This window comes from Petaurus breviceps, unplaced genomic scaffold, assembly GCF_028583685.1.
Source record: "Petaurus breviceps papuanus isolate PSGF00001 unplaced genomic scaffold, PetGlider_PUasm1.0 138, whole genome shotgun sequence".
Classification (NCBI taxonomy): domain Eukaryota; kingdom Metazoa; phylum Chordata; class Mammalia; order Diprotodontia; family Petauridae; genus Petaurus; species Petaurus breviceps.
The window spans coordinates 5,044,725-5,056,555 of NW_027185694.1; positions in this window are offsets into that span (position 1 = coordinate 5,044,725).

Consider the following 11,831-nt stretch of genomic DNA (forward strand, 5'->3'; position numbering starts at 1 on the left):
CTTTCTTTCTTTCTTTCTTTCTTTCTTTCTTTCTTTCTTTCTTTCTTCCAGTTTACCTCTTATTATGAGATTGGGTGATTACCTCTAATTTACAACTAAAAAGGCTAAGGTCTAGAGAAGTTTCATCTTACCAAAGGCCCCAACATAACAGATGTTAGAGCTAAGATTGAAATGTGCTGATTCCCCAAACCTAAATGGAACTCACTCATTGACAGAGCATTCACATAATCCCAGGAGAGAAAGCAGATTGTTTTCTAGCCCCTGAAGATGAGATCATCACTTGTTTTTCATTGGTCAAATAATTAAGTAAATACTAGTTGCCAGAAGACCATTCTCCCCTTTCTCAATAAATACTCTCCAATAGTCTCCTGGGAGAGAACAACTGTTGTACTTCCCTTTGTTCTAAATCTTAACTTCCAGTGTAGGGTGCTTTCCTTCATCATTGTGCTTTAAGAAGGGTTAAATGAGAGGGTTAATCCAATTCTATTACAGCCTTTGTAAGACTACATTCACCAGAAATATATTGGTTGTCCCATCCATTAGGCGTAGGTAAAACCTGGAGAGTATTTACTAGCTTTCTCCTTTCCTTGAATCCTTTATTGAAAATTTTTAAGCAACTTGCAGTCAACTGTGTGCGAAGTAATGTTTGGTCTGATATATTAGTTGACATGGTCATTAACAGTTCTTGTGTCAAAAAACACAGTGAATCCAGGAATAAGAAGAATATGATGGGGGTGAGGTGGGAGAAGAAGTATAACACACCAAATTTTCTTTCACTTTGTTATTAACACCTTCATAGAAATTAGGCATTTCTAAAGAGTGAAAAATTAAATTGGAAGTCAAGTACAGTATTTTCTAGTTATCTGCTAGCTGTTTACTTCTGAGTAGATCATACCTTGCAGTCAAGAAGACCCAATCTTAAGTGCTGCTTTTGACACCTACTAGTTAGGTGAATCATGGGTAAGTCACTTAACTTCAGGAAATGCTTTAAAACTATAAGTTATAAATGAGTTTTTGGTCTGTATTAGTGGAGACAGTTTTTATCCTGGGAACTTGCCACGTGAATAAAATCATAGGTCTTGGCCAGGGGTAAGGAACCTACAGCTTAGAGGCCACAAATGTCACTCTAGATCGTTAAGTGCAGGCCCTTTGACTGAATCCAAACTTCACAGAACAAATCTGAAGTTTAGTTTCGTCAAAGAGCTTCACTTGACAACCTAGAGGGCCACATGTGGCCTCTAGGCTGCAGGTTCCCCAACCCTGGTCTAGGTGAAAGAACATTATTCTATTTCCAATTTATCCAGTACACAGCAAGCTTGTAAATAGTTGTTTGCATGATGTCTTCCCCACATTAGACTGGGACCCATTCAGCTTGAGAGAAGGACTGTCTATTTCCCGTCTTTTGTTATTTTTTTTTGTCTTTTTTTTTTTTTTTGGTAACCCATGGTACCTAGCATATTATAGGCACTTAATAAATGTTTCTTGAATGACTGGCTTTGATGTCAAATCCCATATACTTTCTCCTACTCTGCTTCAATGCTAGCCTGACTTTTCCTATCTTATTTCAGTTATTTTTTCAATATGATAATTACTACTTCTTGGGTATAATAGTAATAATTGTAAATACAATAATAAAAGCTAGCATTTATGTGACACTTTGAGGTTTACAAAGAAAGTACTCTACAAATATTCTCTCCTTTTATTCTTACAACAATCTTGGGAGCTAAGTGCTGTTATTATCCTCATTTTACAGAAGGGGAAACTGAGGTAAACAGAAGTTAAGTGTCTTGCCTGGGGTCATATAGATAGTACATATCTGAGGCAAAATTTGAACTCAGGTCATCCTGACTCCAAGTTCAGCACTCTGTCCACTGATAATTACTGATATTTACACACCACTTTAAAGTTTGCGGCAGATTTCACATACATGGTCTCATTTAATACCTTACAAGGACCCTGGAAAACAAATTCTATAGGTATTTTTTATCATTCCTTTACAGATGAAGAAACTGAGGCTCAGAGAAATTATGTTTTGTCCATTGTCCCATAAGTAGCAATTTTCAGAAGCTGGATTTGAACCCCAGTTTCTCTTGAATCTGAGACTAGCACGTGATCTCTCAAAAAGTGACTCTAGAACCTGGTGTCTGAGCATATATTAGACCAGTCTTCAGAAAGATGAGGCCAATGTTCTTTGAAATGTTTATATTTAGCAGAGCTTAGGCTTGATTTTTTTCTGGGAGCTGGGTTTAGTTGTTACTTAGTTACTTCTTTGAATGCCAAGAAAGTAATGATGGGCAGAGAACAGCACGGGAGTTTGTAATCTGGAGGGCTGGGTTTGAATCCTGACACTGTTTCTAACTATCTGTGTGTCTTGGCTAAATCACAACTTTTCTAACCCTTAAGCTTCTTCATCTGTAAAATGAGAGAGGGATACTTAAAGACACCCAAGGTCCTTCCAGCTCTAAATCCTATGACCCTCTAATGCAACATAAATGGAAGCAAAAAGTCCAGTTATTGCTTATAAATTGAATATAAAAAATATTAGTAGCTCAATCCATGCAAAGTACTGACTTGGCGTCTAATCCCTTTTTCATCTGGCCTTTTATGGCCCATAATTCTATTAACCATAGCTTCCATATACCCATGTTACAAAAGATGTATCTTTCATTCCTGTCATATTTCCCATTCATGTTGCCATCACCTTATGTAAGAAAAGAGGGGAGTTTGGTCTACTAGTCTCCCAAATAAATGGTCTCAGACCTTTTGATCATGCACCCTTATCTGGAAAACACTTATAGTATATACCCCTAATATCTATCTATCTATCTATCTATCTATCTATCTATCTATCTATCTATCTATCCACACTTATAATATACTTCCATGACTATACTAATAATTACGTATATTAGAAAACACACAAATATAAATTTTTAAAGGATGAGATAAAAATGAAATAATATTTAATTTTAGAGTCAGTAGGGAACCTCAGGAGTTAACTGAGTGGGAGGTGGGAGGGGAGTGACATTGTCAGACTTATGCATTAGGAAAATCATTTTATCAGCTATGTGGACAATGAATTGGAGAAGGGGAAGAGACTTGGGGCAGAGAGCATATGCAGGAAGCTATTGCAATAGTTCACATGAGAAAGTCTGAACTATGTTGGTGGCTATGTGAGGGTTGAGTAGGAGACAGGACATCAGAGATGTGGAGGCAGAAACTATAAGGTTTGGCAACTGATTGGATATGTGGCATTAGGGAGAAGGAGAAGTATAACATGACATTTAGATCTCATCAAAGATGACAATCTTGGTGACTAGATGGCTTGAAGGGTGTCTTCAACAGAAATAAGTTCAGAAGAAGTGTAGGTTTGAGGGTTAATAATGACATAATAAGATCTATGACAATATAATAACCTGTTCATTCTATGTAACTTACTCTATTCCAACCAAATGAAAAGGAACAAGATGGGATTCTTACTCAATGGACCCTGCCCTGGAACCAGAGTCCACCCTTAGTATGGCAGCCATGTGACAATCTGGGGAGCATGGGTGGGAGTGCTGGGGATGAGATAGGGCAATTTTGTGAAATTGTAGCTATTCAGCTGCTGTCCTAGATAGCCAGGTAGGGATTAGATTTCACTGTTCTCCAAAGTTATCCTGAGGGTCCCACTCCCATTGAGAAGACAGTTGAGAACTAATGTAGTAGAAAGAGGGGACAGAATAAGGGAGTGATGGAGGATAAAGATAGATATGATTTTGTTAGAGAAAAGCTCCTCATTGGCTACCAGGCAGTGTGAGATGAGACCCATCTTTGTATCTGCTGATTGGTCCATATACTCTTTAAAGAGAAGAACACCCTTCCCCTGCTCCCTGGGGGGTCCTTAGTCCCCACTTTGGACGCCACTATCCTAAATGATCTCTTGTTCACCAACCTCTCTCTTCTCAAATTCATTATTCATATTTTCCTCGACCCCTTTAATTATATGTACCTTGATAACAGATTCTTTATTGAATTTAACTTTGTTATTACTAGTTCTTAGCAAAATATCTTGTATATAGTAGGTGCAAAATGTTTATTTAGTTGAAATTACTTTGTTGACTAATATGCATTATAATGGTCCTAAAGCACTGCAAGTACAAACTGTGTCCAACACAGTTGTAATGATATATCATGAATTATATTCTAATTGGTAAATCCTTCCAGATCTAAAATTCTACTCTTTATACAGTAACTCTACTAATCAGAATAATAATCTTCTACTAAATCCCTTTCCCAAAGCTTCTTCGTGTTGGACCTGAGTTCTCAAAGGCTATATCAACAGAATAAAAGTTCTCTAAGGTCAAGATGACCCAACTCCTCAACCCAACTCACCAAATGCTTATTAAGTGCCTGCTCCTCAAGGCATTGTGCTAGGTACTGGAGATACAAAGAAAAAAAAATAGATACTGTCTTGCCCCTCAAGCAGTTTGCATTCTAATGAGACAAAAAGAAAGAGAGCTTAGCATGGGCCCCACAATTTTCTGTGTCTTTACTATGAGGATCATTCTAACTAACTATGGAAGAACTGACAGAGGGTTCACCATCAGGTGATGGGTTTTTTTCAGCCATAATAAATAGAGACCACTTTTTTTTTTTAAAGCAATTGGGGTTAAGTAACTTGCTCAAGGTTACACAGCCAGGTATTTCTGGGTGGGTGCTAAGTGTCTGAGTCCAGATTCGATCCTAGGTCATCCCGACTCTGGGGCCGGTGCTCTTACTCACTGTGCTACCTGGCCGCCCGTAGAGACCACTATCTTACAGTATCAAAGAATGCATCAGTCCTTGACCATGCTCTCATCGCTTCACAGCTGGACTATTGCAATATCCTTTTGGTTGGTCTCCCTGCCTCAGTTCCTTCCCCTTCCAGTCCATTTGCTCATTCAGCTGCCAAAGTGATTTTCCTAAAGCATAACTCCAACCATGTCACTTCATTACACAATAAAGGCATTAACCTCCAGGATCAAATATAAAATCTTCTGCTTGGTATTTGAGGCTCTTCATGACCTGGCCCCTTCTAACCTTTCTAATCTTCTTAAACGGTGGTCCCCTACATGTACTCTACTATCCAGAGAGCTGGGTCCACCTAGCTGTTCCTTGACAGAGATGTTCTATTTCCCAAGTGACTGTCTCCCATACCTGGAATGCTCTTCCTTCTTGCCTGGGCTTCCTGAATTCCCTTGCTTCCTTACAGATTCAGCTCAAATCCTTTCTTATATAAGAGGTCATTCCTGAATCACCCTCCCTCATCCCATACTGCTAAGATTACCTCCAAATTACCCTATATACATCATCATTTGTTTGTAATGCTTAGATGTTGTCTCTCCCATTAGAATGTGAGTTCTTGAGACGACAGAATATGTTGTTTGCTTTTCTTTTTTGTATCCCCAGTACTTCACACAGTACCTGGCACATAGTAGGCACTCAATAAATGTACATTGACTTGTTTTTAACATACCAGATGCCTGTATTTGCTGTTGGAAGAGAAATCCTTTCCTGGCATGTTATTGCTATGGTCGCAATAATGAAATTGTGTTATGCTTCATGGGGTGTTGTGGGGCTAGGTATTGAAGTTTAAAGATCAGATAGCAACCCAGAGTTATTAGAAATGCTACCAAGGGCTTAGAAAGCAATGATAGGTGCTTTAGTGGGAAGTGTAGAGAAGAGGGTGAAAGGGGATGATGTTCAGGCACTAAGGGACTTAGTTGGTGTAGGTATAGTATTTGCATTCCCAGTTTAGCCTTAAGCTGCACCACTTGCTTCTGAACATTTCCACAAGGCATTGCCATTTTAGTTATTTGTATTGCAATTGATTTTATTTTTCCTTGCTGAACAGACGGATGCACAGCACAAAAACAAAATATGCCCCCTTATTGCTGCCTTTTCAGCTTGGGGGGTATGTGATTTTTTTTCCCAGTTAAATCCTATAAAGGGAAACTTAGAACCCTCTTCTGCCAAGACTATTCAGTACATGTCAGCTGTGCTATTTTTCTTTTCTTTTTTTAAAGGCGCTTTAAAAAAATAGCAAATGTCTCTCTTTTTTTTTTTCACGACTTTAAAGTCTAAGGTTTATCCATAGCAATTTCCTTTGCTTTGGTATGAAGCCTGAAAATACGCCATGAGCAAGGCATTTCATCAAAAGTAAAACATTGCCAGTTATTTCCCGTGTTTCTAGCTCCTTAGGAGGTCCAGGCCATTGCACTGCTCTGAAGCTACTCGTGTTATGAGGAGCAAAATGAAAGAAAACAGAAATTAAACAATAAGACTGCTTCAGTGCTGATCAATTGCCTGACTATCCCAAGGACCTCAAGATTCCCTTTAGAAAAATAACTTTAATTTAATTGCAGTTTATATGATTTCTTGCTTCTGGGTTTGCCTTTTGCCTTTTATTTAAGAAATTGATTCCCAATTTCATATAATTTTTTGGGGGGGAGAAGAGTCTGTTTGTAGTTTTTAATGACACAAACAAACAAAAACAACCATAAACCATCTTCACAAATGTCCCATTTGCTCCAGAGACCAAGAAATCGTTTAATCCTGTTTCAAGGTTCCAAAAAGTCAATGTGTTACAGTGACTTCTTCACATATGAAACTCTATCACCCATCTTTGGATGTTTGCAAAAGGCGTCCCACATAATCTTTCTTTACCTCTACCTGAGTGAGTACCTCTTCTACCTTAAAGACAGTTCCAGAGCCATGTTCTGAGCTAAACCTTTCCTGATTTGCCTCTTCCAAACCCAACTCCCCCACCGCTAATTCCATCCTTTCCAAGTTACCTTGTATTTGACTACTTGGTATATTTTTGTATTTATTTGGTTTATATTTGTGTTGTTTACATTTTTATATGTACTTGTCATCTCTCCCATTAGAATGTAAATAGGGATTATTATTTCATTCTTTGTACTTGTATCTCTAATGCTTTAATATAATTCTTGGCCCATAGTAGGAATTTTATAAATACTTGTTGATTGATGGACAACTTCCATTGCCTCAGTTCTCTCATCTAGAAAATGAGGGCATTGCCCTAGATGACCTCTCAGTTTCCCTCTAGCTCTCAATCTGTCACCCTGGGATGTAGCTTGATTCTTGGGAACTCCATGTCTAGAAACTTCCTTGATGGGAACTTAAAATTTCTAAGGTAATTATTGCTTACAGGGCCTGTGACATGAGAGGTAAGGACCCATGAAGATGTATCAGCATAATTTGCTTTCCCATCTTATTAAACATAATGTTTCTCTGTTGCATGATACAGCCTTCTTATTCTGAACTGAAACTCTAAAGGAGACAGGGGAGAAGGTTATCTGTCTCCTAGATCATTTATCCCCTTCATTTTGCTGCTGGGAGTAAAGATCAATCACTTCCCTCATTTTGATTAGAAGGTATTCTTACCTCTTTTCCCTTCCCTCCCTTTCCTATCCCTGGGGTATCTCAAGTTAAGTGCCTTTTTTTGGCTAAGAAAGATAAAAAAGTGTCCATACTAAAATATCTTTGGCATTATTGCCTGGTTTTCTTCTTCTGTAAAAATCTCTTAAGTCTTCTCTCCACTAAAAACCAAAAGCAATTCAATCAGATTGGAACCATTGTTGTTCGTCCTTGGTTTGCAAAGAGGACCAATGACATCGAGAGCATGATGAGTTGGGTTTGAGTGAGGCAGAGCTGTGCAAAATTATCAACTTCCCTCTTCTCCAGAGTGATCAAAGTCCAGGGGCAAAGCAAGGTCAAGATGGCTGGTGATCATCCAGGATGCAGTGGGTGACCTTGGTCTTTCTAAATTAACATCTTTCCTAGGTCTCAGTTTCTCTGAGGTTGTGCCCAGTTAGTGACTAAGGTCTAGGTAAGAATAGAAACAAATATACTATCCTAAAGATATCAGATTGGGAAGGAAAGACCTGCAGAGTTTGGGGCCAGAACAAACAATTACTGTCTATTTTCTAAGCCATCAAAAGTCTAAACAATGATCACAGAGAATTGGGTTGGTCATTCAATGACAGCCTGAATGATTAGACTGGGACTTACTAATTACTAAGAGAGAGGAGGGCCAAAGAACCTGGGTCAGGTTAATGTCTGCTTGGGGCTTAATACAATTTTTTTTGGTTAATTCCTATATCTGGAAATATCCCATGTGATGGCCCTATTATTTTATTTACAACCTCTTTCTCCTACTCCATTTTGAAGGACTTTGTAAAGTCATGCGATCATAAAGGTTGTTGTGAGGGTCAAATGAGCTAATATATGTAAAGCTCTTTGTAAGCCTTAAAGTATTATAGAAATGTTAGTTATTATTGATGTGATTTTTATTATTGTTATAAAGATCCTGAATCCAAATGCAACAAAGACAAAGGTAGCCTGTTTTTTAGCATCTTTGGAGGGAAAAAGTGTTTTTTATTGGGTCACCTGCTGTCCCCTCATTTAGTGCTTGTTCCTTTATACGAAAGACAGTTTTACCCTATTTTCTTTCTTTTGGGGAACTAGACCAAGAAATAACCAAATTATCCAGTTATGCTGCATTAGAGAACAAATAAGAATTACATTAATGGTCTTTTAGTCAGGTTAGAACTAACTAGATTCCATTAGCTGGCATTTGTAATAGGAGGGATATGCTTGTCCACTTCTCCACTGCTGAAATGACTGCTTTCTCATCTGTTTTTTTGGGACTCCTCCTGAAGGACTCTGATGATGCCATCCTCACTACATTTCACCTTTCCACCAAAAATTTTTAAAACCTGAAGCCAGCGACCCTCTTGGAATCACAATACATGACAGATGCTTGGAGAAAAGAAGCAGTTCTGCATTTGAAGGAGGGTTAACTCACACTGGTCACAAAGCTCAGGATTTGCTGCCACTACTGCTAAGTAATCACACCGAGTAGCATAGCTCTGCTTTCAAAACTCCCCTTGGAATTGCCTTAGAACCCGGCTAGGATTTCTGACCTCTCTTTAAGGTATACTTTTCAGAGAGATATTAGAAGTAGGGATATCTGGACCTGTGATTTCATCAAAGTAGGGAACTTGGGGAGGGAGACTCTTTCTACTGATTTGGATCAATAATTGATCTGTGACTTGTTATAGAAGGCTGCCTCTATAGAGGGGAGGTAAAGTCACCTGCTCATAGTCACATAGCTAGTATATATCAAGAGGGCTTGAACCTAGCTCTTCCTCACTCTAAGGGCAACCCACTGCAATACTTCTCTGTATTAATGACACTACCAATTGGTAGTATACATACCAAAATATTTGCCAAAATAACTTGTATCACACATGATTCTGGAACATGGGTTTCCATGACCAAAAAATTTCTCATCTCATATGCAGTCTACTGGTGATCAAAGCCTACCCATATTTAGTCAGGTTCCATCTTGGACAGAAGAGTCATGGAAGCATATGCATGGAGCTGGAAAGGATCTGCAGGGCCAGATTTTGTCCAACCTCCTCATTTTGCAGTTGTGAAAGCTGAAGTCTAAGTGTTTAAATGACTTGTTCAAGATTGCACAGGAAGTAGTCATTAGAAGCTGGAGTTAAACCCAAGTCCTCTGACCCCAGAGTCTGGTAGTCTGCACCATGCTATCTGTCTCTAGGAACTACTTGAAGCCTTTTTGGCTTGGTAGAACTGATGAGAATTCATTGTACTGGCATCACCTTTGGGAACTTTCTATCATTTCTACTCCACAATGAGACTTCTGAGTAGGGCTTTGTGTAGGACAGGAATCGCTCTGTACCAATGGAGGAATTAATAGATAGGTCATTAGAGCATGGCAGGTCACTGGAGATTGTTATCTACTGACGATCTGTTTATTTGAGGTCACAGGGCCAGGTGATGGTAACTGAAGAAATCACTTTATCCTATTCCTGTGGGAGCAGGAAGAGTTGAAACAGCCTGAGTTGAGAATTTTATATGAGCGTTGAGGGTAAGATATGAGGAACCCCGAGGAAAGTTGGAGTGCCACTGGATGAGAACCAGCACCTTCAGTGTGGGGAAGACAGAGTGTAAATGCCTGGCTCTGCCATAGATTCCGTGCTGTAATGGTATGGCTGACCCTCAATAAAGCAGCATGCTGGTTCCTCCTTAAATCCTCCCCTCAATCCACTTCTTGTCTCTCAGGAGGCTTTACCTCACCCCTCTCTCAAAGGAACGGAGCCATTCCATCACAGTCTGATGGTACCCAATCATTAGGAAATTTCTCTTTCCATCGACACTGGTCTCCAATAAGAAACTCGAAAAGTATTACAGTCTTACTTTGAAGCAGGAATCCTAGCCAAGTACCTACAATATTTCATTTTTACTTAAGCTGTCCTGAAAAGAATCTACATTATTTTAAGTCCACCCATAGGATCACTGAGACCTCATACAAGATTTATTATTATTTTTTCTTGTAAAAATTGAGACAAACTCCCCAGGTGAAGAAGAGCTGGGTAAATCTCCTACTTCTATACAAATGTGTAAGCTGATTAGGGGGCCTCAACTTCCCAAGAAAAGAGCCCAAGACCAGCCAGCTGAAGAAGAAACCTCAAACCTTAAGAAAGCTGCCTGTGTTTATGTTACTATCACAGCCTGGTGACCCCAAATAACCCTTTGTATAAAAGTTGACAGAGGCCATTACAAAAAGGATTATATTGCACTTCAGCATATATACACATCCTAATTGGGATGGGGTGAAATAATGACCTAGACATAGGATTGTTTCTCTATGCTCCGTTTCCAATTACCACAGTGTGGAGTGGGTATAATCACTTTGTTAACATCAAGTCTATTAGGAGTATACTTTCAGCCTGTATCCTGAGACACATAAATTATTATTGGGGCCAACGTGTAGAGGTGGAAAACAGGTCCACCGTACTTTGATCCTGGCTGATATGTCTTTGTCTACATACTGGCCTATTTTATAAATAAAGCAGCAAGATAAAGCAGGAGACATCTCACGTATAATGCTGGTTGTAGATCACAGCTGAATAAACTGCTCCTGGAGTTTTAAGGGTCAGCGCAGTGTATACAGAGAGCAGCAGTGACCTATGGAGTAGTCTCAAGACATAATAAATACAGCCTTCATGCTTTTTTTCTTTCCTTCCGCTGATTCAGGTATTTTCAAACACCGTGGGGCTGCTCCATGGGTGCCATAATTCAAATCCAGCAGACCATTGTAACAGAGCAAAGTTTCTCACCAGGCTTTTAATTCTGGCCAAACAGCATAGAGCAAATTCTAAAAATGACCTACTGTGTCTGGTGCCTCTTTTTTCATATACTTATGAATGTCTCATTTTCTCTCTTTTTCTTTCTCTCTGGCTCTGTTTTTCTCTCTTAATGTGTTCCATAAATATTTATTGAATGAATAATAAAGAGAAGACCTTGCATCGTAAACAAATGAACGAATCCAAAATATGGATTTAAGATTGAAACAACTTCTGATTAAGACTGCTAACATTAAGAGATACTCCCTAACTTGATGCTTCAAATATATTTTTTTTCTTTTAGGACCTGAAAACATGTAGCCTAGAAAAAAATAAAAGAAGAATAAATAAAAAAAAACAACCAAAACAACCATGGGCTTTCCACGAGTTCTCTTATGACTAGGACTTAGCAAATGATTTCAGGAAGTTAGTATAAAAACCAAACTAATAGCCCCAGTTCCTTGAGAGCAAAGACTGTCTTGCTATTGTATTTCTTAGTAGTGTGTCTAGTAAGTAATAGTAATAATACAGTAATAGCAAGTCACTGTAAGTACTTTGCATGCCTCTAGAGTCTAGAAGACCTTGGTTCAAATATTTTGTCTAATACTTATTGTATATATAACCCCAGGC